This window comes from Cricetulus griseus, chromosome 5 (genome assembly GCF_003668045.3).
Source record: "Cricetulus griseus strain 17A/GY chromosome 5, alternate assembly CriGri-PICRH-1.0, whole genome shotgun sequence".
In the NCBI taxonomy this organism is placed as follows: domain Eukaryota; kingdom Metazoa; phylum Chordata; class Mammalia; order Rodentia; family Cricetidae; genus Cricetulus; species Cricetulus griseus.
Genome location: NC_048598.1, coordinates 69,873,327 through 69,897,984, shown reverse-complemented (window position 1 = coordinate 69,897,984; position 24,658 = coordinate 69,873,327). Strand labels below are relative to the sequence as shown.

Genomic DNA, 24,658 nt, shown 5'->3' with positions numbered 1-24,658 from the left:
AGGTAAGTATGATGGCAGTTGTGCAACCACTGGCCCTTCAGAAGTTTTTGTTGTTTTTCAAGTTGGAGTCTTGCTGTGTAGCCCCGGTTAGTCTGGAACTCAAGATCCTCTTGCCTCAACCTCCTAAGTGCCGAGACTGTGGATAGGCTTGTACTGTGTCTAGCTTGCAATATTCCTTTAAAAATTTTTCATTCCATTTATGTATTATGTGATTACATTATGTATAAGTGTTTGTGTGTGATTACATTTATGTATATGTATGTGATTGTGATTACATTATGTGTATGTGTGTGTGATTACATTTATGTATATTTGTGTGTGTGCGTTTTGAGGAGCTTGTTCTCTTTAACCATGAGGAACTCAGGTTGTTGACTTGGCAGCAGATGCCTTTGCCCAATCAGCCATCTCACCACCCCCATGTTCCCAGTTTTGAGTGTTTCGTTTGTCAGACACGAGAGCTGTGTCCTGGTGGATAGGGTTTCACTGGTCCCTGTCCTGATAATAGGACTGTATTTAGCACTGTCTCCCGGATTGCCTCAGAATGAATCTGGTTGCCATCACCCAGTGCACCGGTTCCTTTTCTGCTGTGTGTTGGAATCTGGGAGAGGCAGGCAGATGAGCCCTGGTAGAAAGCTGCCTCCATTGGGCAGAATTGCCTCTTGGATTTGACCTTGCCCACGTCCCTAGCTCAGAATGAATGGAAGTGACTGGGCTACCTCTGCATGGAATCTGCCCATCATTGCTGGTGTGTTCCAGGGAAGGCAGGGTTCACCCCTGTGGACCGAACACTCACTCCTCCATCTGTGGTGGCTGATGGCCATTGATGGCAGGTGACAAGCCAGTTGGAAGCAGTCCCTTGTGTGTTTGCACAGTGGCTTCTGTCATTGTCCTTTCTTACTTGTTGAAGGTTAAATGCTGCCAACTTCTCTGAGTGGTTTCTCTCCTTGTCTGCGCCCCCCTTCTTGCTTAAACTTGAAAGTGAAGGAATGAGGCCACTGAGCTGATATTGGGTCTTATTTGGGGCCATATCCCATGTGAGCTGATGAGTGAGCAGTGTGAGGTCTTGTTGCTGAACAGGGACATTGTGTGTTTGTCCCCTGCCCCCATTTTAAGGCCTTTCCTTGGTTGTGTTCATCATGCCCCTCCCTATTATTTAGTGAACAGTAGAAAATGTTTGACAGCATGCTAGGTCTTCCTAACAAGTTTAAAAGAGAACATCTTCTCCATCATAGATGTCAAAGGGCCCACCCCATGGTTCCATGTGCTGCCTGCCTGTGTTAATTAACTTGGTATATTTCCTTTGGACATTTACAGATCTATTTATTATTTTACAACAATGGGAATTGAGTCCCGGGACCCCTGCACAATAGGCTAGTGCTCAGGCACAGTCCCTCTTTCCCTGCATATTTTAAGTTATGCATTCTTTAATGTTTTGAGAAATAGTGTTCTTGTGGAACCTCCTGTGCATCCCAGATTGGCCTCTGTCTAACTCCATCTTGTCTCAGTTTTGCAAATGCACTGTCTTGACTGATGAGTAATATAATAGATGTTCATTACAGAAAGTGTTCACTGTTTAGAAAATAAAACTGTTTAGAAGGGCTGGGACATAGCACAGTTGCCAGAGTGCTTGCCTGGCATGCAGAAAGCCCGAGTTTGACCCCCAGCACCTCATAAAACAAATGTGGTATTACACACTTGTAATCCCAGCTTTCTGAGATGTGGGAGGTTCAGAAGTTCAAGGTCATCCTCAACTACGTAGAGAGTAAGGATAGCTGGGGGATGCTTGAGACCCTGTCTTTAAAAAGAAAGAAAGGAAGGAAGGAAAGAAGTTCTCAGAGTTATCTTTTTTTTTTTTTTTAAATGAGTTATCTAGGCTTGGTGTAGTGGCACATGCCTTTTAGAGTTTGCGATCAGCCTGGTCTACATTGTGAGTTCTAGGCCAGTCAAAGTTACATAGAAACCCTGTCCTTATATTGTGAAGTTACTATTCACATTATATGCTCTCATCTTCTCTGTAGTAACGACAATGTAACAATATCCATACAATATGTGAAATGTATTCATTGTTGCTAATTTGCATGTTTCTGTCAAATTAAAATAGTGTCCTGCTGAAACTCAAGTAACTGAAAAACAAGAGCAAAAGGCAGAAAATTAAAAATAAATAAATAAAATTTTAGTCCCCTCTAATATCATGTGTGTGTTTATTTAATTCCATTTATTTAGTATGGGGGGCACTTCCTTGCTATGACACACACGGAGGTCAGAGGACAACTTTTAGAGGTCAGTTTTCTCCCAGCACATGGATTCTGGTGGTGGGAATGGCCAGACTGAGCTATCTTGCCAGCCTGACCACTAATCACCTATGGGTTTTGTTGTTGGTTTTTTGTTTTTCAGGACAGAGTTTCTCTGTGTAACAGCCCTAGTTGTCCTGGAACTCACTCTGTAAACCAGGCTGGCCTCAAACACACAGAGATCCACCTGCCTCTGCCTCCTAGTGCCTGGGATTAAAGGCGTGCGCCACCACTGCCTGGCTGTCTATGTATTTTATATATGCATCTTTTAAAATTAGAATAATGTCGTGTGTTATACCATAAACTCTGGCCAGTTTTATATTGTGAATCATCATTTTTTATTATTGTTATTGCGTCATAAATTGAACATTGAAGGGCAATGAGATGAGTCAACAAGTAAGGACTCTTGCCACCAAGACTAACCTGCATTCAATCCCCAAGACCCACATGGTGGAAGGACAGAACTGATTTTGAAAGGTCCTCTGACTTCTGTTTGTTTCATGGCATGAGCATATGAACACACACGCACACAAATAAATGTAATTTTTTTTGGGGGGGGGTGTTGACAGGGTTTCCCTGTGTAGCTTTGGAGCCTGTCCTGGAACTAGCTCTTGTAGACCAGGCTGGTCTAGAACTCACAGAGATCTGCCTGCCTCTGCCTTCCAAGTGCTGGGATTAAAGGCATGTGCCACCTCTGCCTGGCATAAATGTAATAATTTTTTAAAAATTAGACTGTGAGGACTGGGGATATGGCTCAGTGGTAGAACACTTGTCTAGAAATTAAACATTGATAAACATCCTTGTGTATACAGCTTGATTTTTTTTAGTTATAACTAACAAATAGAAATATAGCATTAAAATGTTACACATTATCTTCTTGGCAGAGTGTCTCATATGCTACCCAGCCCTGTGTCTTTCTCAAAGTCAGGTGTCACCAGTTTTCACATGAGATTTTATTTTTTTTTAATAAAAGTCTTTGTGTAGTATCTTAGTCACTGTTCTGTTGCTGTGAAGAGACACCATCAAAAAGACAACTCTTGTAAAGAAAACATTTATTTAGGGTGTGCTTACATTTTCAGAGTCTGTTATCCTCATGGAGAGCATGGCCATAGGCATGGCTAGCATGGTGCTGGAGTTGAGTACTACATCCTGATCAGCAGGCAGAGAGACATGGGCTTTTGAAACATTATAGGCCAACCCCAGTGACACACTTCCTCCAACAAGGCCAAACCTCCTTATCCTTCTGATCCTTTTAAATAGCAGCACTCTGTGGTGACAAGCATTCAAATATATGAACCTATGGGGGTCATTCTTATTCAACCTCCCCAGCTCTCCCCCCTACACATATGACAACACTGAGTGACTGACCTCACCTTCTATCTTGTTTGAGACAGGGTCTCAGTTGTTTGCCTTAAGCTTCAGGGATTCTCCTGTCTCCGTTTCCCATCTCACCATAGGAGAATTAGAGTTACAGATGCTACTACTATCCAACTTTGTGTGGGTTCTGAGCATCCAAACAAAGGTCCTCATGTTTGCCTGGCAAGGGCAAGTACAGTGCCCATAGAGGTCATAGGCATCAGATACCCAGGAGATGGTGTCATAGGTGGTTGTGAACTGCCTGATGTTGGTTGGTACTGGGAACGGAATGTGGATCCTCTGCAAGCACAGTAAACAAGTGTTCTTTACCTTCCAGCTTTGTTGTCTCCAGCCCTCAAAATGTGATTTTTAAATTAGCATTCTTAAATTTTATTTTATTATTATTATTTTTTGGGGGGGTCTTCAAGACAGGGTTTCTCTGTGTAACAGTCCTGACTATCCAGGAACTCACTTTGTATACTAGGCTGGTCTCGAACTCACTGAGATCCTCCTGCCTCTGCCTCCTGAGTGTTGAGTGTTGGGATTAAAAATGTGCATCACCACCTCCTGGCTTTTTTGTTGTTGTTGTTTGTGTTTTTTGTTTTGTTTTGGTTTGGTTTTTGGTTTCTGTTTCTTTGAGACAGGGTTCCTCTGTGGCTTTTGAAGGCTGTCCTGTGGAACTAGCTCTTGTAGACCAGGCTGGTCTCCAACTCACAGAGATTTATCTGCCTCTGCCTCCCGAGTGCTGGGATTAAAGGTGTGTGCCACCAACGTCCGGCTGGGAATTGAACTCATGATCCCTGGAAGAGCAGCCTGTACTCTTAACCACCTTGTTGTTTTTTTAAGATGTGGTCCCAGTCTTTATGGGTCCTAGACTGACCTCAAACTTGTGATCCTCCTGTCTCAGCTTCCAGAGTACAGGAGGGTACCAGCTTGCTTAAACATTCTATGCTCTAATGACTAACATGATGAAATACCTTGGTCTTTTAGAATGTCTGTGTGATTTTAATATGTCCTTTGTAAATTTCTTTTTGGGGTATTCGTCCAATCCATTAAAAGAGACATCATTTGTGAAGCATTTAGTGGCATATGTTGTAATATTTTCCTCTGCAGCCATTTAGCTTGTGTGATTTACATTTATGGTGTGTAGCATGTAAAGTCTGAGGGTCCTGAGCATGCTAAGGAATCACTCTACTACTACTCCCAGACCAATGACCAATGACTAAATTTTATTATTATGTCTATTTGTTTATCTACCCATTTGTTTGTGTGAGTATATGCAAACCATGCACGCATGTGGAGATCAGGGGAGAACTTGGGAGTTCTGTCCTTCATGTGCATCCTGGGGTCAGCACAGGTCGTCAGGCTTGGTGGCAGGTGGCCTTATTTGCTTTAGTAATCTTGCCTGCCCATGGCTCGCTCTATCTATCTATCTATCTATCTATCTATCTATCTATCTATCTATCTATTTTGTGACCTGCATTTTAAGCATTATGTTGGGTGGCTCATGGTATGTGAGCAATAATTACTCAGAGAACATATGTATCTTTTCTTGCTTTTGCTCTTATTAATGACATTATATTAGGTGTCTTCATCACACTTCCCATCCAAGTACTCAACTAGGACTTGCCTTGACTAGCTTGAGATTATATAAAATGGAGCACCTTCTGGGTTAATCTGTATTACATCTGTAATCTTGGCACTGAGCTGAGGCAGGAGGATCATGAGTTGGAGGCCAGCTTTAAAAAAACATGTCATTATTATCAATAAAATGTTATTCAAGACCCTTTCAGTCCATTGGAAGCTTTTCTCCAGTTATTTCTATTTATTGTGTTGGCCCTATGATATTTATTGCTCCCCCCCCCTTGGTGGGACTGAGAATGGAAACCCAGGGCCTTGTGTGTGTTAGGTAAGTGCTCTATCTTTGAACTATGTCTACAGTTCCTTACTGTTTCCTGTGTGAAGCCCATCCATGTGTTTAAAGTTCTCTGAGAACGAAAAGAACACTCTTATGTATATCAAAGTCTCTTACTGAATCACTGGACCACCATTTCCTGGGCAGTGTCCAAGGAGTGCCTTGGCAGTAGGAGGACTCCGGTAGTCATGTCATGCCACACAGGGTTGTCTTGATCACCAAACCTGGTGACTGGTTTTAGATGTGGGGAAAATGGTTTGAAAACAAGTATATCTTCTGAGAGAAGTCTTGTAAAGGAGCAAACAGCTGCAGAATAGACTGAGAGCTACAAGTTCCTGTTGGGGTCAAAGATCCTTGAGGACATAGCTTTCCTGACAATGGAGCCTGAGGGGAATGAGGAGGTGCAGAAGTAGTGGGAGTAAACCCCAGGTGCCTCAGGCTTGGAGATTAAAAAAAGCCCTTTTCTGAGTGCTTGCTGAGGAGGAAGCGTTGGTGTTTTCTACCCAAATAACTCTTAATGTTTTTTTCTTTATTATATATATATATATATATATATATATATATATATATATGTGTGCTTCTGAGATCAGGCAAGTGCTAATGAGGGGGAGGACAGACTTGTGTGCCCACATGTGGAGGTCAGAGGACAACCTGCTGGGGTTGGTTCTCTCTTGCCATGAGGGGGGTCCCAGGATTGAATTCAGATCATCAGGCTTGATGGTGGCAAGTACTTTTCCGTGCTGAGCCACCTCAGCAGCCTCAAAACAACCTTGAATCTTAAATCTAGTGACAAAATGCCACTGGAGCCTTGATTTCATTCACCCAGGAACTAAAGCCAATGGGGGTCGAAGGTTCCGAAAAGAGAAGCTGAAGGAAGGCAAGAATGGAGGGCCAGCAAGGCTGACACACCTGTCTTCCAGCAAGTCACGGAACCCCTCTGAACCCCTCTTCCCATGATTTACCATAAATTGGACAAAGAAAAGCCCTACAAGTAGGTGCTCTTAGGACGATACACGGAGCTGGAGATTGCAGAGCTTGAAGCCAGTGCCCCGGCTCCAAAAAGCCCATTCCTTCCGTTACTGTTTGTAAAGAGGAAACATGGGATGGTGAGTTGGGTTATCTGGGAAAGGTATTTGCTGCTAAGCATGACAGCCTTCTCAGGTCTCCAGTCCTGCTCGGATACTCTCTTTAGGTATACTCTAAAATCAAATTGTTCTCATTTTTTCAGGCGACAGCCTGATAGGTGTCTTTAAATCCCTTACTCTCCTCACCTGGTCAGACAGGAGTCTGGGGAGTGATGGAGCTATAGTGGGTCCTGAAGAACTTTCAGGAAAAGGAGAAGTCATTTGGGAAGCCAGGTTTTGTTTTGGGTGGGTCTAGGCTCTGCACTTTCTGTAGCTTCTGAGGAACTGTGGGAAAAACATCTCCAGAAGAAGAAAGAAACAACCTCCCTTCAGGGAGGGAGATTAGAGTGTGCCTACATGAGCTGCCCCATTGGCTGCACATCTCCTGCTTATAAAATGGAGTTTAGCTTTTTCCCTAGCGCCTGAGAACTCCTTTCGTCTCTGGGCTCCTGGCTGTCCTCTCCAGGACAACATCCTTTTCGGCTATTGCCTGAAGAATTAAGTGTTCACAAATGTCTGGTTACATTTTTCCTTCTTTTCAAGTCTCTCAGTGACTGAATTTAAAGAATGAGGTGGGATTAACTCCTGTTTTCTTGCTTTCCTCCACAGCTGAGGGTACCCCCCCCATTAATTTTTAGCTCAGAGTTTGGGAATATAACCTACAGAAGACAAATGACCCTGAAGTATATTACTTAAAATCACTATAACACAGTGGCTGAGCAGAGAGACATGCCTATCTTCCAGAGTTTTTTCTTGGTCACACTGGCATGGATGGGTGTGTGTGTGTTTGAGACAGTCTTAGTATGTAGCCCTGGCTGGCCTGGAACTTACTCTGTAGACCAGACTGGCCTCAAACTCTTGGAGACCCTCCTGTCTTAGCCTCCAGAGTGCTGAGATTAAAATCACGGGTCACCACATCTGGATGTGTGGATCATTTATGAGTTCTTATGATGTAAGCTTCCCCCCTCCATGCCCCACCACACCCCCAGTTTTTCAAACCAGGGTTTCTCTGAATAGTCCTGGCTGTCCTGTAACTCATTCTGTAGACCAGACTAGACTCAGACAGAGATCTGCCTGCCTCAGCTTGCTAAATGCTGGGATTAAAGGAGTTCACCAGCACTGCCTGACTTGAGCTTTTTCCTTTTTTGGGGTGTGGGTGGTTTTGTGACAGGGTTTCTCTGTGGCTTTGGAGCCTGTCCTGGGACTTTCTCTCTGCCTCTGCCTCTCTAGTGCTGGGATTAAAGGCATGTGCCACCACCACCCTGCTAAGTTTTTTTCCTTTTGAAGATAAATGAAATTATGTTAGAAATACCACCTGAAAAAGTGCAACCCACCAAACATTCCTTTTGTTAAGGATACACCATTGGCTAGAGGTGTGGCTTGGTGACCATTTGCCTTACATGCTTAATCAGAAGAAATTTGATGATCAAATCCTATCACTTAAATCTCCGTTTAACTAATTTATTTACTTAAAAAATTAATTTCTTATTTATTGGTTTTTGGTTTTTCAAGACAGGGTTTCTTTGTGTAGCAGCTCTAGCTGTCCTGGAACTCACGTATGGACCAGGCTTAAGAATTTACAAAGGTCCGCCTGCCTCCCAAGTGCTGGGATTAATGGCTTGTACCACCATCACCACATGCTACCTTTTTTTAAAAAATTTAAATTAGAAGCAAGATTGTTTTACATGTCAATTCCAGTTCCCTCTCCCTCCCCGTCCCCCCCAACTAACACCACACCCTACCTATCCTATACCCTTTCTGCTCCCGGCGGGGGGTGGAGGGGGTGGGGGGATGAGGCCTTCCATAGGGGGTCACCAGAGTGTGTCATATCCTTTGGGATAGGGCCTAGGCCCTCCCCCGTGTGTCAAGGCTCAGGGAGTATCCCTCTATGTGGAATGGGCTCCCAAAGTCCATTCCTATGCTAGAGTTAAGTACTGATCTACTACAAGAGGCCCCATAGATTTCTGAGGTCTCCTCACTGATACCCACGTTCATGGGGTCTCGATCAGTCCCATGCTGGTTTCCCAGCTATCAGTCTGGGAACCAAGAGCTCTCCCTTGTTCAGGTCAGCTGTTTCTGTGGGTGTCACCGGCCTGGTCTTGACCTCTTTGCTCATCACTCCTCCTTCTCTGCAACTGGATTTCAGTTCAGTGTTTAGCCACATGCTATTTTTTAAATTTATTTAATTTTAAAGATTTCTTTATTTATTATGTATATATACACCAGAGAAGAGAGCATCAGATCCCATTATAGATGGTTGTGAGTCACCATGTAGTTGCTGGGAATTGAACTCAGGTCCTCTGGAAGAGCAGACAGTGCTCCTAACCTCTGAGCCATCTCTCCAGCCCCTAAATTTATATATTTTCTTAATGTGCATTAGTGTTTGGCCATGGGCTTCAGATCCCCTGGAACTGGATTTACAGACAGTTGTGGGTTCTGGGAGTTGATCTTGAGTCCTCTGGAATAGCAGCCAGTGCTCTAAACCACTGAGCTATCTCTCTAGCCCCCAAACTTTTTTAATTTTTAAAAGCTACATTTACTTATTTGCTTAATGTGTGTTTAGGGGGCAGGTACACAGTGTACTATGATGCCACTATGGAGGTCTGAGGACAACTTAGAGAAACTGGCTCTCTCCTTCCGAAATGTGGGTCTCCAGGATGGAAATCAGGTCACCAGGGCTTGTTGGGAGGCCCCTCTCACAGCCTCTCACTAGCCGCTGCTTTTTTGAGACAGGGTCGCCTTGAACCTGCTAGTAGCTGAATCTGTCATTAACTCCGGGTCTTCCTGCCTCTTGTCTCCAAGAGCTGGAGGTATAGGAGTGCACCACCATGCCCAGATCTGTTCATTAATTTATATCTGTCCAGTTAGCATCTTCAAACTCACTATGTAGCTAAGGATGATTTTGAGCCCCTCCTCTTTCTGCCTTTCCCTCCCAAGTGCTGGGATTGCATCAGGCTCAGTTACCATGGTGCTAGGGATCAAACCTACTTGTGATATGTGTGCTAAGCAGGCACCTCACAACTGACCTTCATCCCTGGTCCCCTCTACATGCCTTTAATTTTAAAGCATTCATTTATGTGTGTGTGTGGAGGAGGATGTGTGCACACCTAAGTATTGGTGCCCATGGAGGCTGTAAGAGGGAGTCCGATGCCCTGGAGGTGGAGTTACAGGTGGTTGTGAGCCACCTGATATAAGTGATGGGAACTAAACTCTGGTCTTCTGGAAGCAGCCCAGCCCCTCTACATATCTTAGTAAAGGAAGAACTTTGAGTAACTTGAGGGCTACTTCTCCCAACCCCATCTAATTGATGGAAAGACTGAGGCCTGGAGGGGGAATAACACTTTTCAACATACACAGTGGGGTTCTAACCATCTCTGTGAGTACAGTCCTGGTTTCTCTTTGGGGCTCAAAGGTGGCATTCATGTGGCACCTAGAGTGTGTAGTTTCTTCTGTGTTTCAGCCTCGAGACAGAAGGCTGGGGAATCTGTTTTTGCAGTACGGGGCTAGAATGGAGTAGAGAAGATAGGGTTGATATCTTCTCTAGGGAAGATACATACATGGGTCTGTTCTCTTTCTTGCTGGCTGAAGACCACTCTTCTCAGAGCTCTCTGTGCCTGAGAGAACCTGGGATGTTCTTGATCTGCCATTCTCCAGCTTGTTACCGAGGATCCTGTGGATCCAGAATGTCAGGGAGAGACCAGGTGTTCTAGGAATCCAGAGTCAAACATTAGAACTCCCCACGCCCAAGCACAGGGCATTTGTACTACCTTGCTTTCAAAATGTCTGTGCACCAGTGTCCCTACAGAAAAACACAGAGTCCTGGGTGTCTGTTGATGAAATTGCTGGTGACTATAACTGTATCCAGATTATAGAAGCATGAGCTAGCCCTTGCATCTCAGCTGACCATTTTGGAGTGGGTAAGCCAGGCTTAGAGAGGCTTTATGACTTGCCCAGAACATGCAGTGGTATCCCTCCTTTTCCTTTCCTTCCTCCTACACCCCCTTTTCCTTTCCTCCGACACTGCTTCTTCCCTTCCTCCTACCCCTTCTCTTCCTCCCCTTGCTCCAACCCTTCCTTTTTTTCTTCCCTTCCTCCTACCCCTCCTTTTTCTTCCTTCAGGTCTCTCCTTTTCTAGGGCCTCATATAGCCCAGGCTAAGGGGTGGCCTTGAACTACTGATCTTCCCAAGTGCTGGGGTTACAGGCATACAGGCCACACTCACTTTTATGAGTTTCTGGAGATTATAGGCATGCACCGCCACACCTGGCTTTTGTCTTTTTTTTTTTTTTTAAGATTTATCTTTAATATATTTTACACTATGTCTTAGTCAGTGTTCTATTGCTGTGAAGAAACACTATGACCAAGACAACTCTTATAAAAGAAAGCATTTAACTAGATGCTTGCTTAAAGTTTTAGAGGGTAGTCCATGATCATCATGGCAGGAAGCAGACAGGCCTGGTGCTGTAGCAGTAGCTTTGAGCTTTACAACCTGATCCTCAGGCAGAGAGAGGGAGAGAGAGAGAGAGTGAAACTTCAAAGCCCAGGTCCAGTGACACACTTCCTCTAACAAGGCCACACCTCCTAATCCTTCCCCAAAGTTCCACTGACTGGGGACAAAGCATTCAAACATGAGCCTATGGGGGTCATTCTCATTCAAACCGCCACCCTCGTTTGTTTGTATGCACCACACCCTGAGTGTTTGTTCATGCACCAGGTGTGTTCCTGGTGCTGGTGGAGGGCAGAAGAGGGCATCAAATCCATTGGAAGTAGAGTTAGAGATGGCTGTGAGCTACCTCATGGGTGAAACCAAATTCAGTTCTCTGTAAGAATAGCAAGTTCTCCTAACTATTGAGCCATCTTTCTAGCCCTTGGTCTGCCTTTTTAAAGTATTCTGAGAAAACAGCTTTATTGGAATGTAATTTCTCCAACATGCAAACCACCCATTTAAAGTGTACACTTCAGCTGGGTGTGGTGGCAAGTTTCAACTTGTCACTATGTCCCAGTATGTCACATTGCCAGTACAGGGAAAGCAGAGGCAGCAGGATTTCCAGTCCTGAGGCTATGTAGCAAGACTAATTTAATTTTTTTTTTAGTATAATCTACTAAATACACCAACATCATTTTGATTAATTTTAGAATATTTTTGTCCTTGGCATCCATGAGCAGTCAGTCATCACCACCCCCAACCCTTTTGAAGGACAAATAGCTTATTGAATACATTACATCAATAAATGGGCATCCAGTTGAGTACCACCTGCTGCTTCAGTAATCCACATCCTATCTGAGGTTCAATCCCTCAGAACCCTTGTGGGGACGAAAAGCTGGATGTGGTGGTATATCCTTAACTCCAACGCTGTGAAAGCAGAGGTAGGAGGGTCTCTGGGGCTTGCTAGCAAGTGAGCTCTAGGTTCAGTGAAAGACCCTGACAAAAAGAAAGAAAAAGAGAAAGAGTGATGGAGGAAGCCCCCTCACACTGAGTACTAGCCTCAGCATGTACACACATGGGCATGGACACATACATTCAATTTGCTTATTAATGGTGTCCTGGAAATGTTGGCCATTTGAGACTGACTTCTTCACTCATTGAAATCACATCGCCGTCTTCTATTGTTCGGGCAATGTGACCATATCTTATTTAATTGTTCTTTAGTTGATGGACAGTTGTTATGGCGCTGTGTGTGGGGGATGGGGTAGGGTGTGTGGGGTGTGGTTCTGGGGTCATGTTCATAGTAAACAACTGTTCTGTCTCTGAGCTAAATTCGCCAGCCCTTATGTTCATGAACACCATATGTTTGTATGCTTGTGTGTGGGGACCAGAGGACAATCTTAGGTGTCATTGTTCCTCAGGTGCTAAATACCTTTAAAATGTTTTTAAAATCATGGTCATGTCAGGGGATTAACATTCCATCTCTGAATGTTAATCAGTGGTGTTGTTGATGTGTGTGTTTGTGTGCTGGGAGCCTTTGAACTCCCTCCTCTTATTCTTTCATTATTTCTTGAGATAGGCTCTCCCTGTGTAGCTCAGGATGGCCTTGGACCTTTGTGAATCCTCAGCTTCCCAATTGTTGGATTATGAGCATCCAATAAGAAACTCTAGACTCAAGTCACCCTGACATGCTGTACAACGCTGTTTGTAACTTGTTTTAGGACCCAGTGCCCAGCTGTCCAACCCCCCTCCTCCCTCTGATAGATTTTTTTTTTTTTTGTGGGAAATGATAGTGCTAGGGACAGGACCCAAGGCTTTGAACTGTTTGCTTGTTTGCATTTGTTTTTGAGACAGGGCTGGTTTGTGTAGCCCTGCTGTCCTGTACACTTGCTCTGTAGATCAGGCTGGCCTAGAATTTTCACAGATCCGCCTGCCTCTGCCTCTCGAGTGCTAGGATTAAAGGCCTGTGCCAACCCCACCACCACCATCTGGCTGTTTCTGAACATGTTAAGTACATCCTCTCCCACTGCTCTTCCAGCTTCCTCTGAGGCTTTCTGTGTATATTTGTGTGTGTGCATGTGGAGGCCAGAGGACACCTGTGGATGCCTTTCCTACAAGCACCTTGTACTTGCTTTTTTGACTTAGGGTCTAACTCTCCTCCAGAACCCACAGCAGGCACCAAGGACTCTGTCTTGCTTTGTTGGTTGTTTTCTTTTCTTTTGGGGTTTTAGTCTCTTTGTATAGACCTGGTACCTGGTACTCTCACAGAGTTATAGAGCTGCCTCCTTACTGCTGAGTTTAAAGGTGTGTGCATTGACTATGGCCTCCGGGGCCTCCCACCCCCTATCCCCTTTTAAAAACAAAACAAAATAAAACAAAGCAAAGCAAAACAAAACATTGGTTCCAGGAATCAAACTCAGGCCCTCATGCTTGCACAGCAAGTACTTAACTCACTGAGCCATCTCCTGAGTCCTCTGAATTTTGTAGGATGACATCTAGACTCTGCATTTCTGGCCTGAGTGCTGTGGAAGCCCCAAGTGCCTTGACAGGGCATATCATTGGGAATCACCATACTGTGTTTCTCAGTGCTAGTGATGTTAGCCTTGAAGACTGAATTAAGACAGTCAGTGTGTTGGGTTTCTGTGCAGTTACTTGTCATCCCTGTGTAGCTGATAAATGCCTTGCTGAGGAAGCCACTTAGGCTGTGCTGATAGATTGGTCCTCTTTCTGCCTGTTGAGGAGCTGTAGTTGCTGCTGTAGTTGCCTGATAGTACTTTCCTATTTATTTCCCTCTGCCTACACTTTATTAGAAATGCTTCTGTAAGGAGTTTTCTCAGGCTGGGGAGATAGTGCAGTCAGTAAAAAGCTTGTAAAACAAGCATGAGGACCCAAGTTCAATCCCCAACACCCACAGGGGAAAAAAAAAATCCAGGCATGGTGGTAGCGCATACTTCCAATCCCAATGTTGGGAAGATAAAGACAAGTAAGTGACTCCCTAGAGTTCACTGGCCAGCCAGCCTCCCCAAATGAGTGAGCTCCAGGTTCAGCGAGCGACCCTGTCTCAAAATAACACAGAGAATGATAGAGGACAACACCTGACATTGACCTCTGGCCTCCACACACAAAATCAAAAATATAAAAAAGAATTTCTTGTGTTGGCAAGATGGCTCAGCAGATAAAGGTGCTTGCCTCCAAGGCTGATGACATGAGTTCAGTCCCTGGGACCCACTTGGGGAGAGGGGAGAGCTGGCTTCCCTTGGTTGTCCTCTGACTCTCCCTCCCTCCCTCCCTCCCTCCCTCCCTCCTCTCCCTCCCCTCCCTTTCCCTCCCTCCCTCCTCCCTCCCTCCCTCCCTCCCTTTCCCTCCCTCCCTCCCTCCCTCCCTCCCCTCCCTCCTCCCCTCTCTCCCTCCCTCCTCCCTCCCTCCTCCCCTCCCTCCCTCCCTCTCTCCCTCCCCCCTTCCCTTCCCCTCCCTCTATAAACACATGTGCTGTTCTTTTCCTGTTCTCTCTGCCCTGGTGTAGACTCCTGCACATTTACAGGTTAACACGAGTTCTTGGGTTCATATTTCAGTGCTCATGTTGTCCTGCCAATTCTGTAAGTCCCTCTGCCTGGATCCTCTGTCACTTGTGCCTTGAGCATTTCCTCACTTTTTGCACTACAAGGTGCTTCATGTTCTTCTGGTGTTTACCCTGCCCCAGCCCTGGCAGCAGCCCCTTCCCTCATAAGTGTCCACGCTATAGTTTTCTTTGGGGGGGGGTACTTACCTGTGCATAACTACCTTGTATATTCTGACTGGGGGCCTACTGTGTGCCAGGCATGATATCTCATCCATGACACTCATAGTAGGAAGGAGGTTAAGGCCTTCCAAGGTCACATAGGTCATGGACCTTCTGCGTGAGGACTTGGGTCCCTGGACAGAAAGGCCTTTGTCCCTGCATGTGCTGTCTCCTTGACTAAGTGTACTCAGTCATGGTCATGGGTGCTTGCATGGTACCATATGCACTGGGGTGACAAAACAGATTATCCACACCTCACTGTGCTTTTTTCCTTCTCTCTCTCTCTCTCTCTCTCTCTCTCTCTCTCTCTCTCTCTCTCTCTTTCTCTCTTTCTCTTGAGACAAGGTTTCTTTGTGTCCTGGAACTCTCTGTAGACCAGGCTGGCCTCAAACTCACAGATCCACCTACCTCTGCCTCCCAAGTGCTGGAATTAAAAGGCATGTGCCACCACTGCCCAGCACCTTCTCTGTCATTCTTTTTCTTTTTTTTCAACAAGAAGCCATAACTTTATTAGTGACAGAAACAGTACAAATTTCAAACCATGCTGTAGTCCCACTTTTGAAACACCAAAAAAGGGGAGATGGGGTACAAGAAAGGGAGCGTCCTTGCTGTCAAATAGTTACATTGTTAATTCCATAATAGCATTTGCAATATCATTACTGTTGTTTTTCAGGGCTCCGACTGCCTTTGCTCTTGACATATTTGCTTGTCACATGACCAATTCTATGTCTTTAACCTGTTTCTTCAACCTCTTTCATCAACCTCTTCCTCCTCACTCTCTTGTACCGTTGGAGTCTGGGTGGTTTCTTAAATGTCTGAAACAGCTTCACCTTGAACTTTGAGCGTCTCAGCAGATGCTAACTGTGCTTACTGAGACTTCAATCTTGGTTCTCCAAAAACTATGTAGGTATCTGAAGCTGGGCTCTTGTAGACACTTGGTTTTGTGATGACAAAGAGGATATTTTTGGATTTCCGGATAGTGACTCTAGTAACCCCTGTAACCTGTTGAAGACCCACTTTGGACATAGCCTTCCTTGCCTTCTTTTCACTCCGACTATTTTGCTTTACTGGCCGGTTCTTCATTCATTTCAGCTGTTGCCGCCAGCTGGCCTTGTGTGGTTGTCTATGTAAAGTCTTGTTCTGTTCCCTACTCTGTCTCAGCCTGAGGCAACTCCTGCTCTATAGCAGGGATGGTTTCTGTGGCTTCACCAGGCATTTTGTGTGGAGGACTTGGAACCAAGATGGGGGCAGAAAGAGAACGAGTGAGAGGGTGGCCTCTCTGTCATTCTTATGGGACTCTTGGCACATTGCCCTTCTTTCTCTGGGTGATAATGGCCTCTTATATAGTTTATGTGGCGTTCATTACCCAAACCAGCAACTGTTGGAAAGTAAACAATCTGTAAATCTTTGCTGGCTGGGGCAATTGCCTCCTGTTCTTGGGAACATGGTGATCTGGGCAGAAGGCCCTGCTCTGGGTTCTGCCCATTTAGTAGAGCTATTCTAGTTTGTATGCCATTCTTGCCAAGGCACCTGGTAGGCTCTGCCCAGTGGAGGCCAGCTGGGATAGACTGTTCTGGACAGCATTGTGCACATAGGAGCTGGCTTCTGGGAGATACTTGGGCTGCCCGTTGGAGTCCAAGTTCTGGGGATGGCTCTCTGCTAGGCTGCCTCCTGGCTTAGTGACCTTGAGTGCTGGATCATTTGATGTATAGGGTGGTGATGCTGCAAGAGAGTTTATTTGTTCAGTTTAGAGTGACTAGCACAGGGGTGGGGCAGGTAAGGAAAATGCAACCCTTACTTTACCATTGTGGTCACAGAGAGTGCTCACAGGAAGTGCTGTAGACCGAATTATGCAGGTGTTAAGAAAGAGACACGGGGAGTTGGGGGGGGGGGTTGAAAATTTGCCTTTGGAAGCTGGGGAGATGGTTCAATGGGTAGAATGTTTACTGGGCCAACATGAGGACCAGAATTCAGATCCCCAGCCCACATGTAAAATGATGGTTGTGACTGCACTTGCATCAATAACCCTAGAACTGTAAGGGCTGGAGACAGAAGGATAACTGGGGTTTGTTGGCTGCCAGCCTAGCTCCAGGTGAGACCCTGCTTCAAGGGAATAAGACAGAGTGATAGAGCAGGACATCCAGTGTCCTTTGCGACCTCTGCGTGGTACCCAGGATCCTGTACACAATGCATATGCAACACATATATATTTAATTTACACCCCCCTCCACAAACTTGCAAACTTGCCTGTGAGACTAGGGGTATGGCTCAATGGTAGATGGCTTGCTTAACATACATGAGGGCTCCATTTGGTTTTATCACAGCAAAAAAATCAAAACCAAAACCAGAAATTGCTTGGTCACATAGAACTAACTTGGGAGGGTCTGGACTCAACTCCAGGGTATTTGCCCAGATCCTGTCTCCCTTTTCTTATTTTGGTCTAGGCTTCAGGCTGCTGAGTCTGCCACTGACCTACAAGACACCTCAGCCTCAGGCATTAGCAGCCGGCTGGACTCCTTCACATTGCACTGTGGGCTCTTTGGTTTTCGAGACAGGGTCACAGAGATCCCAGGCTGACTTAATGCAATGTAGTCTAAAAGGATCTTGAACTCCTGATATATATTCTTGCCTCTCCTGACTTCTGGGAAGATTGCAGGTGTGCACCTCTATGCCCTGTTTGTACCGTGCTGAGTTGCAAACCCAGGGCCTCAAGCACTCTAGGTGAGTGCTTGACCAACTGAGCTGCTGCATCCCCTGCTGCTGCACTGTGGAATCTTAGCTCCTTCCTTCTGTTTGCTTGATATGACTTGCTCAACCTTTTAATTGGTTCCCTTTTCTCAAATGCCCACCCCTATGAGCCTTGGGACACCAACTTGACCCTGAAAGAAAAAATAGCAACCACTGTTGTCTTGAGCATCACCTGTGGCCTGGAATCGAGGCACTTGCCAGGCTTCTTGGTTTGTGTTTCTTCAGATTTACTCATAATATACTCTAATTTTCTATGTTCTTACTGTTTTCTTAAGGCATTTGAAATTTTATTATTTATTTTTAGTGTGTGTGTATTTGTATGTGTCTGGGTGTATGTGCATGCCGGTGACAGATGGAGGTCAGAAGACAGCTTGTGTGAGTCTGTCTGTATGTTTATCTGTCTCTGCATCTATTATAGGTAGATAAGCCTGGGGGGGTGTGGCAGTGCACATGAACATGTGTGTGCCTATGTGTGAAGGCAAAAGGCTGATGTCAAGTGTCTTGCTTAAATCATTTCAGAGTTCATTAATGCAACATAACCTTTATTCCCATTTACCATACATTTGTTGAGAACAATGACTTTTTTTTTTTTTTTGAGACAGGGTTTCTCTGTGTAGCTTTGGAGCTTATCCTGGCACTCGCTCTGGAGACCAGGTTGGCCTCGAACTCACAGAGATCCACCTGCCTCTGCTTCCCAAGTGCTGGGATTAAAGGCGTGCGCCACCAACGCCTGGCTTTTTTTTGCATTTTAAAAATTTACTTATTTATGTGTGTGTGCATATGCATGTGCAGGTCAGACAACAACCTGTGGGGGTTGGTTCTGTCCTACCATGTGAGTCCCAAACTTGAACTCAGGTGTTCAGGTTTAGTGGCAGGCATCTTTACCAGCTGAGCCATCCTGATGCCCCCAAGGATATTATTTTATATTCCCAGTCTGAGGAAGTTTAGCACAGGTACTATAGCAGCACCTGCTGGATGCCCCAACAGTGCTGAGAAGGTCTTGGCATGGTGGTCACACCTTTAAGTACAGCACTCAAGAGGCAGAGACAGGTGAATGTTTGTGAGCTGCACAGTGTGACCCTGCCCTGCCACTGCTGGGAATCAAACCCAGGGTCTTGAGCACGCTAGGTGAGGGTTCTTTCACAGGGCCACACCCCAGCCCTTGATAGTATCTTGTTTCAATCAGGTTTCTGGCCTGATGGAAGCTCCCTTGAGGATGAGCCTTGTATTCAGCTGGTTAGCTTGCACCTGTTTTGATCTCCCCTGTCTACCATTATACTGAAGGATGCAGATCAGGTGACTGGATACTGTTACTCACTCCATTTAGGTTTGCCTCCTCTGTGCCCAGATGATGTCAACTTGGACCCTAAATGAATGTGTGTGCCTTGTTCTCTGCTTCTGCATTACAGTTTCCTGGGAATACAATGGTGGATCATTTTAGTATGTTTCCAGAGTTTAGCTATCAGTACTGCTGCTCAATGCAGCCTTGTGCAAGCATTTTTCTTTTTGTGTGTTTTTTGTTTGTGTTTGTGTGCATGTGTGCGTATGTGTATATGTGTATGTATATGTGTGTCTTGTGTGTGTATGTGTATATTGGTGTGTTTATGTGTATTGCATGTGTATTAGTGTGTATATCTATGTATTATATGTGTATGAGTATATTGTGTGTATGTATTATGTGTATATGTATTTGTGTGTTCTGTGTATGTATTGTGTGTATTATGTATGTGTGTATTATGTATATTGTGTATGTGTGTATTATGTATATTGTGTGTGTATTGTATGTATGTATTTATAGATGTCCAAGGCAGACTGAGGTTCAGTACCTTCCTTTACTGGGTTCCACCTTATATATTGAGGTCGAGTCTTTCACTGAACCCTGAGTTTGAGGCTTGGTTATTTTTGGCAAACCAGCTTGCTCCAGGGTCTCCACCTTTCACATGTTAAGATATAGATGGGCTTCCATGCTCACCTGTTTTTTTTTTTTTTTTTTTTTTTTTTTTTTTTGTGTGTGTGTGTGTGTGTGTTGTTTTATTTTGTTTTTCGAGACAGGGTTTCTCTGTGGCTTTGGAGGCTGTTCTGGAACTAGCTCTTGTAGACCAGGCTGGTCTCAAACTCACAGAGATCCGTCTGCCTCTGCCTCCCAAGTGCTGGGATTAAAGGCGTGTGTCACCATCACCTGGCTGCTCGCCTTGCTTTTATATGAGGAAGCACTTTACCTGCTGAGCCATCTCCCTAGCCCTGTGCAAATATTTTTAAGCACTAGCGTGCATCCTGTAAACTGTGTGTCTTGGTAGTGGGGTATCTGAGGCCATTAGTTACTTGTCTTGTTGCTGTGACAAAAATGCTCCATAAAAGCAACTTATGGGAAGAAGGGTTGTTTTGGCTCCCAGTCCATCATGTCAGGGAAGGCACGGTGGTAGGAGGGTGAGGCAGCTGGCATACTGCTAGGAAGCAGGGACAGATGGCACTGGGTCTCAGCTAGTCCTGTACTTTGAATTCACTTAGACCCTTACTCATGGATTGGTGTTGTCCACATTAGGATAGGCCTTCCCACCCTAGTTAGCCTAACATAGGAAGTTCCTCACAGACATGCCCAAAGATTTGCCTCCTGGGTGATTCTAGATCCTGATTAATCTTCCTGTAGTGTGGTAAGATAATGAACTCCTATCTGTGTCTTGCGAGATATTAGCAGCCAGCTGTGTTTGTTTACTTATTGATAACCTGATATGAACCAGACTTTGTTATTTTTCCTTAGCAGTTTTAAATCTTTCATGGGGGTGAGGAAGATTCCATGCTCTTCTTTGTTTGGTTCACCAGCTCTAGCTCTCTTATTTATATTAGGTGTGTTATGGTAGGGTTGACTATGAGCAAGAAACTCGGGAAAGCTGTTCAGGAGAACTGGTAGGCTTTTCCTGGGATAGCTGCCACTGGGACCTGTGACTTCACGGTAATGCAGGAAGGACCTGCAGGGGACTGGCAAAATTGTCGAAGAAGTAGAGAGAAGAGTGTCCGTAGGAAGGATGTAGGATTCTATGAAAATCCAGTGTGGGCCAGCAGGGTGCCTCAGCAGGTACAGGCTCTGATGACCTGAGTTCAATCCCAGAACCTACCCGGGAGAGGGAGAGAACCTACTCCTGCAGGTTACTCTCTGACTGCCATTGGGACGCCTATAAATTTTTTGTTGAAACTCAGCCTTGTGCTTTCTCTATCTGCGGTCCTGAGCTGCATCCTTGTTCCAATGGCAGGGTCCTAGCCACTGTGACTTGGCTATCTATCTGTATTCCCTGATGGCCTTAGGCGACCCCTGTTAAAATGTCGTTTGAGAACTACTGCTTTAGGGAAAAGAAGAAAATAATGTTTATATAGCTTCAGGGGATGAGGGGGTCACTACCCTTCTACCACCTGTCCTCATGGGTCAAGTGAGGAAAGGAAAGGGTAAGGGGGCTAGCAGGCAACCGAATCCGGAAATGTCCTTGCCCATTCTGGTGTCCCAGGCCCCTTTGGGCATGTTCCAAGCTATCCCTCTGAGGTAGAGGTGAAGTCAGGCTGAAATTAAATTATTCCAGGGAGTCCCCACCCCTCCTTTGGAAGGGACAGTACTACTCAGAGTACTGGGCTCAGCCACCACTGTTTCAGTGTGTGGTGTGAGTTCTGCCTCAGTTTCTGCCACTCCCAGGTCACCTTGGCTCCCTGGGTTGGGCTGGGAACCACCTGCCAAGGGCTAGTTTACATCACAAAGTGACCTGGAGCTCTTTCCCTGCTATCCTTTGGCAGGCTTTTAACAATTGCAAGTAGAGGGCTGGGCTGGGTCTTCCAAGGGAATTTCCTTGAAGCTTCTTGCTGGTGCCGCCTACCTATCAGTTTTTAATCTGCTTCCTCCTGCCGGGCTGGGACCCTCAGACCTCCAAGCACCAGATTCCCTGCCGGATACACTCTTAGTTCAATGTCAGTGTTGTCATATTTCAGAGTGTGGAGACCAGAATGGGGAGGGTTGGTTCCCCATACTTATTTTTTTTTATGGTGCATGATTATGAGTGGTTTTTGTTTGTTTGTTTTGCTTTTGCTTTTTGAGACAGGGTTTCTCTGTGTAGCCCTGGCTGTCCTAGAACTCACTCTGTAGATCAGGCTGACCTTGAACTCAGACATCTGCCTATCTCTGCTTCCTGGGTGTTGGGACTAAAGGTGTGCACCACTACCTGCTGATTAAGATTTCTTATGTGAAGATGTGATATGTGCTTAAAAATATTGATTCAAGTTTAAGGTAATGAGTGACTGAGGGTGTAATTTGGTTGGTTGAGTGTTCACCTAACATGAACAAAGCCTGGTGATTGACCCCAGTGTCCATTAACCCCAGGCATTGAAGGTAATGGTGCATCTATAATCTGTAATCTCAATACTCTGGAGGTGGAGGCAGGAGGATCAGAAATTCAAGGTCATTCTCAGTTATCTGAGAATCCTATGTCAGAAACAAACAAAACAGCACAAGAACCCCTCTGTTTCATAACTCTGAAATCAAAACTCCCATTTCCTGTAAGGATTCTTTCTTCCTTTCCATTCTCAAATAATTGCTTAGGATGTTGAAAAAGATCTTAACTTGGCAGAAGGATGTTGTAGGATGCTTGGGGTAGCCTTAAGCACATGTCTTCCAGTTAGCAAACTTTGAAAGAGAATCACACACAACTGCCTGGCTTGTCCTGGGAACCTCTGTGGGTCTCAGTTTCTATCCAGTGGGACTCCCGCCTGATCCAGAGTGCTGCTATTGGCTAGTTGAGAGACCTTTGCAAATCGATATCCCAGGAATCTGTGCCACCTATATGCTCCCTGAGTGAAGCTGTCCATCATATTTCTCCAGAGGAAACCACCATGCCAGCTGTACTTTTCCTTGGAGTTTGTGTCATATTCATTCCTTCCCTTGACACCATAGACACCCTGTCTGTTCTTCAGAGCCTTCTCCCGTGCTACCTGCATGCTCCAGCCTTGTTTCACATGCCCTGCCCAGCATCAGGATTAGTGCACCTAGCCTTCCCATCTCCTTGTCTCTGAAGGAATTATTCAGATTCTGCTTCATCTATCCCTTTCCATGTGCTATGATGTACCTGGAAATTACAAACCTTTGAGAGCAGGAGTGTATTTGCAAAACCTTTGCAAAACCCCATAGTTGTAACATAGAAGAACATTGTAAAGAATTTGAAATTGGGGCTGGGGAAGTGGTTCAATTGGTAGGATGTTTGCTGTCAAAGCATGAGGATTTGAAGTTGGACCCCTAGAACCCACATAAAAAGCTGGGTGTGATGGGGCTGGAGAGATGACCTGGGCTATGATCACCTGATACTCTTTCTGAGCCACTCTAGGAGGCTCACAACTGACAGTGAATCTAACTTGCTTAATTGGCCTCTGCAGGCATGCACACATAAACAAATAAAAATGTAAGCTAAGTCTTAAAAAAGAAAGAATGAAAGAGGAACTGGTGTTGCTACTCCCAGTACTGAGAAGGTGGAGACAGGTGGGTCCCAGGGCATTGCTGATTTACCAGCCTAGCTGAATTGCTCAACTCCAAGTTCAGTGATAGACTCTTGTCTCTAAAGGTATGGTGAAGAAACAGGTGTCATGGCACACTCATTTAATCCCAGAATTTGAGAGGTAGAGGCAGGCAGATCTTGGTAAGTTCAAGCCCAGCCTGCTCTATATAGGAAGTCACAAGCCAGTCAGAGCTACATAGAGAGACCCTGTCTCAAAGAAACCAATACCAAACAAACAAACAAAAAACAAACCAATATAAAGTGAGGAGTGATTGACAGGGAGGACACCAGCTACCCTCCATGTGTATGCATGCATTTGCATATAAGAATACTATACACATACACACTAGACTATGAAATCACACTGAAGCTTTTGCACAGCACCTACTGTGTGTGTGCCAAGTAGTGCAGCAGTGAGCAAAACAAAACAACAATTAGGCTGGGTGTTGGTGGCATGAACCTCGGGAGGCAGAGGCAGGAGAATCTCTGAGTTTGAGGCCAGCCTGGTCTACAGGGTAAGTACCAGATGGCCAGGGCAACACAGAGAAACCCTGTCTCAAAAAACCAACCCTCTCCCTAAAACAACAAGAACCCCAACAGTTACACAGAGGCTCTCAGATATGGTCCAGGCCTTCAGAGATATCCAGTTCCCTTCATCCCATGCAAGTGAAAGAATGGTATAAAAAAAAAAAAAAAAAAAAAAAAAAAAAAAAAAAAAAAAAAAGCACCCAAGCTGAATTTGGTCTATGTGACCATGCTCATCCAGTCTGGTTCTGTGTGCTAGTCTTGAGGCTCACACGGGCAGGGCAGCTGATGAAGAGGAGCAGGTGGCTAGGAAGCATCCTTGGCATGTATGTTTGAGAGGGAGGGCCAGGGAGACTACATGGGAAGAGCTAGATTCCCATAGTGACGGAGAAGCTCACCATATAATCCTGGCCTACAAACCACACAAAGGGTCAAACCTGCCAGTGCTGCCTCCTGGTGCAGACTTGAAAATCATTCTCTATGTGGCAGGAGTTGCCTCTGCTTGGCCTGAGTAGAGGTCACCCTGCAGAGCCCGGGGCCAGTGCTAATTGCCCCCCTGGGGCTCCTGTAAACTCATGTAATGACCACTTGGGCCTTGGGCCTCTGCCAACGCTTTCTACGTTCTTCAGCAAGGGGAAGGACACTGGAAAAACCAGTTAGGGTGTGGAAGGAAGGTTCTTAGTATGTCCAGGCCTGGAAGCAGAGTTTTTACAAGTCTTTGTTGCTGAGAACATACCTCAGCTGATAAAAATGCTTGCTGCTAAATTTGGTTCCCAGCCCTCACATAAAAAAGACAGGGCCTGGTGGCACTGTCTTGCCAAGCTCTAGGGAGGCAAAGACAGGTAGATCCCTAGGGTGCTCTGGCCAGCCAATCTAGTCAACTTGACAAGCCACAGGCCAGTGAGAGGCTCTCAAAAAACAAGTTGGCTGATGCTTGAGGAAGGATGGCTGTTGTCCTCTGGCCTTCACATTTC

General features: G+C 45.4%; 1 protein-coding gene and 1 pseudogene across 1 annotated transcript in view; one reads left to right on the top strand and one right to left on the bottom strand.

Moving 5' to 3' along the window:
* Positions 1 to 24,658, top strand: part of Tfcp2l1 (transcription factor CP2 like 1) — a 58,667-nt gene that overhangs the window by 5,493 nt on the left and 28,516 nt on the right. The gene's annotated exons all lie outside the window — the stretch shown is intronic.
* LOC100757286 lies at positions 15,509 to 16,105 on the bottom strand (annotated as a pseudogene).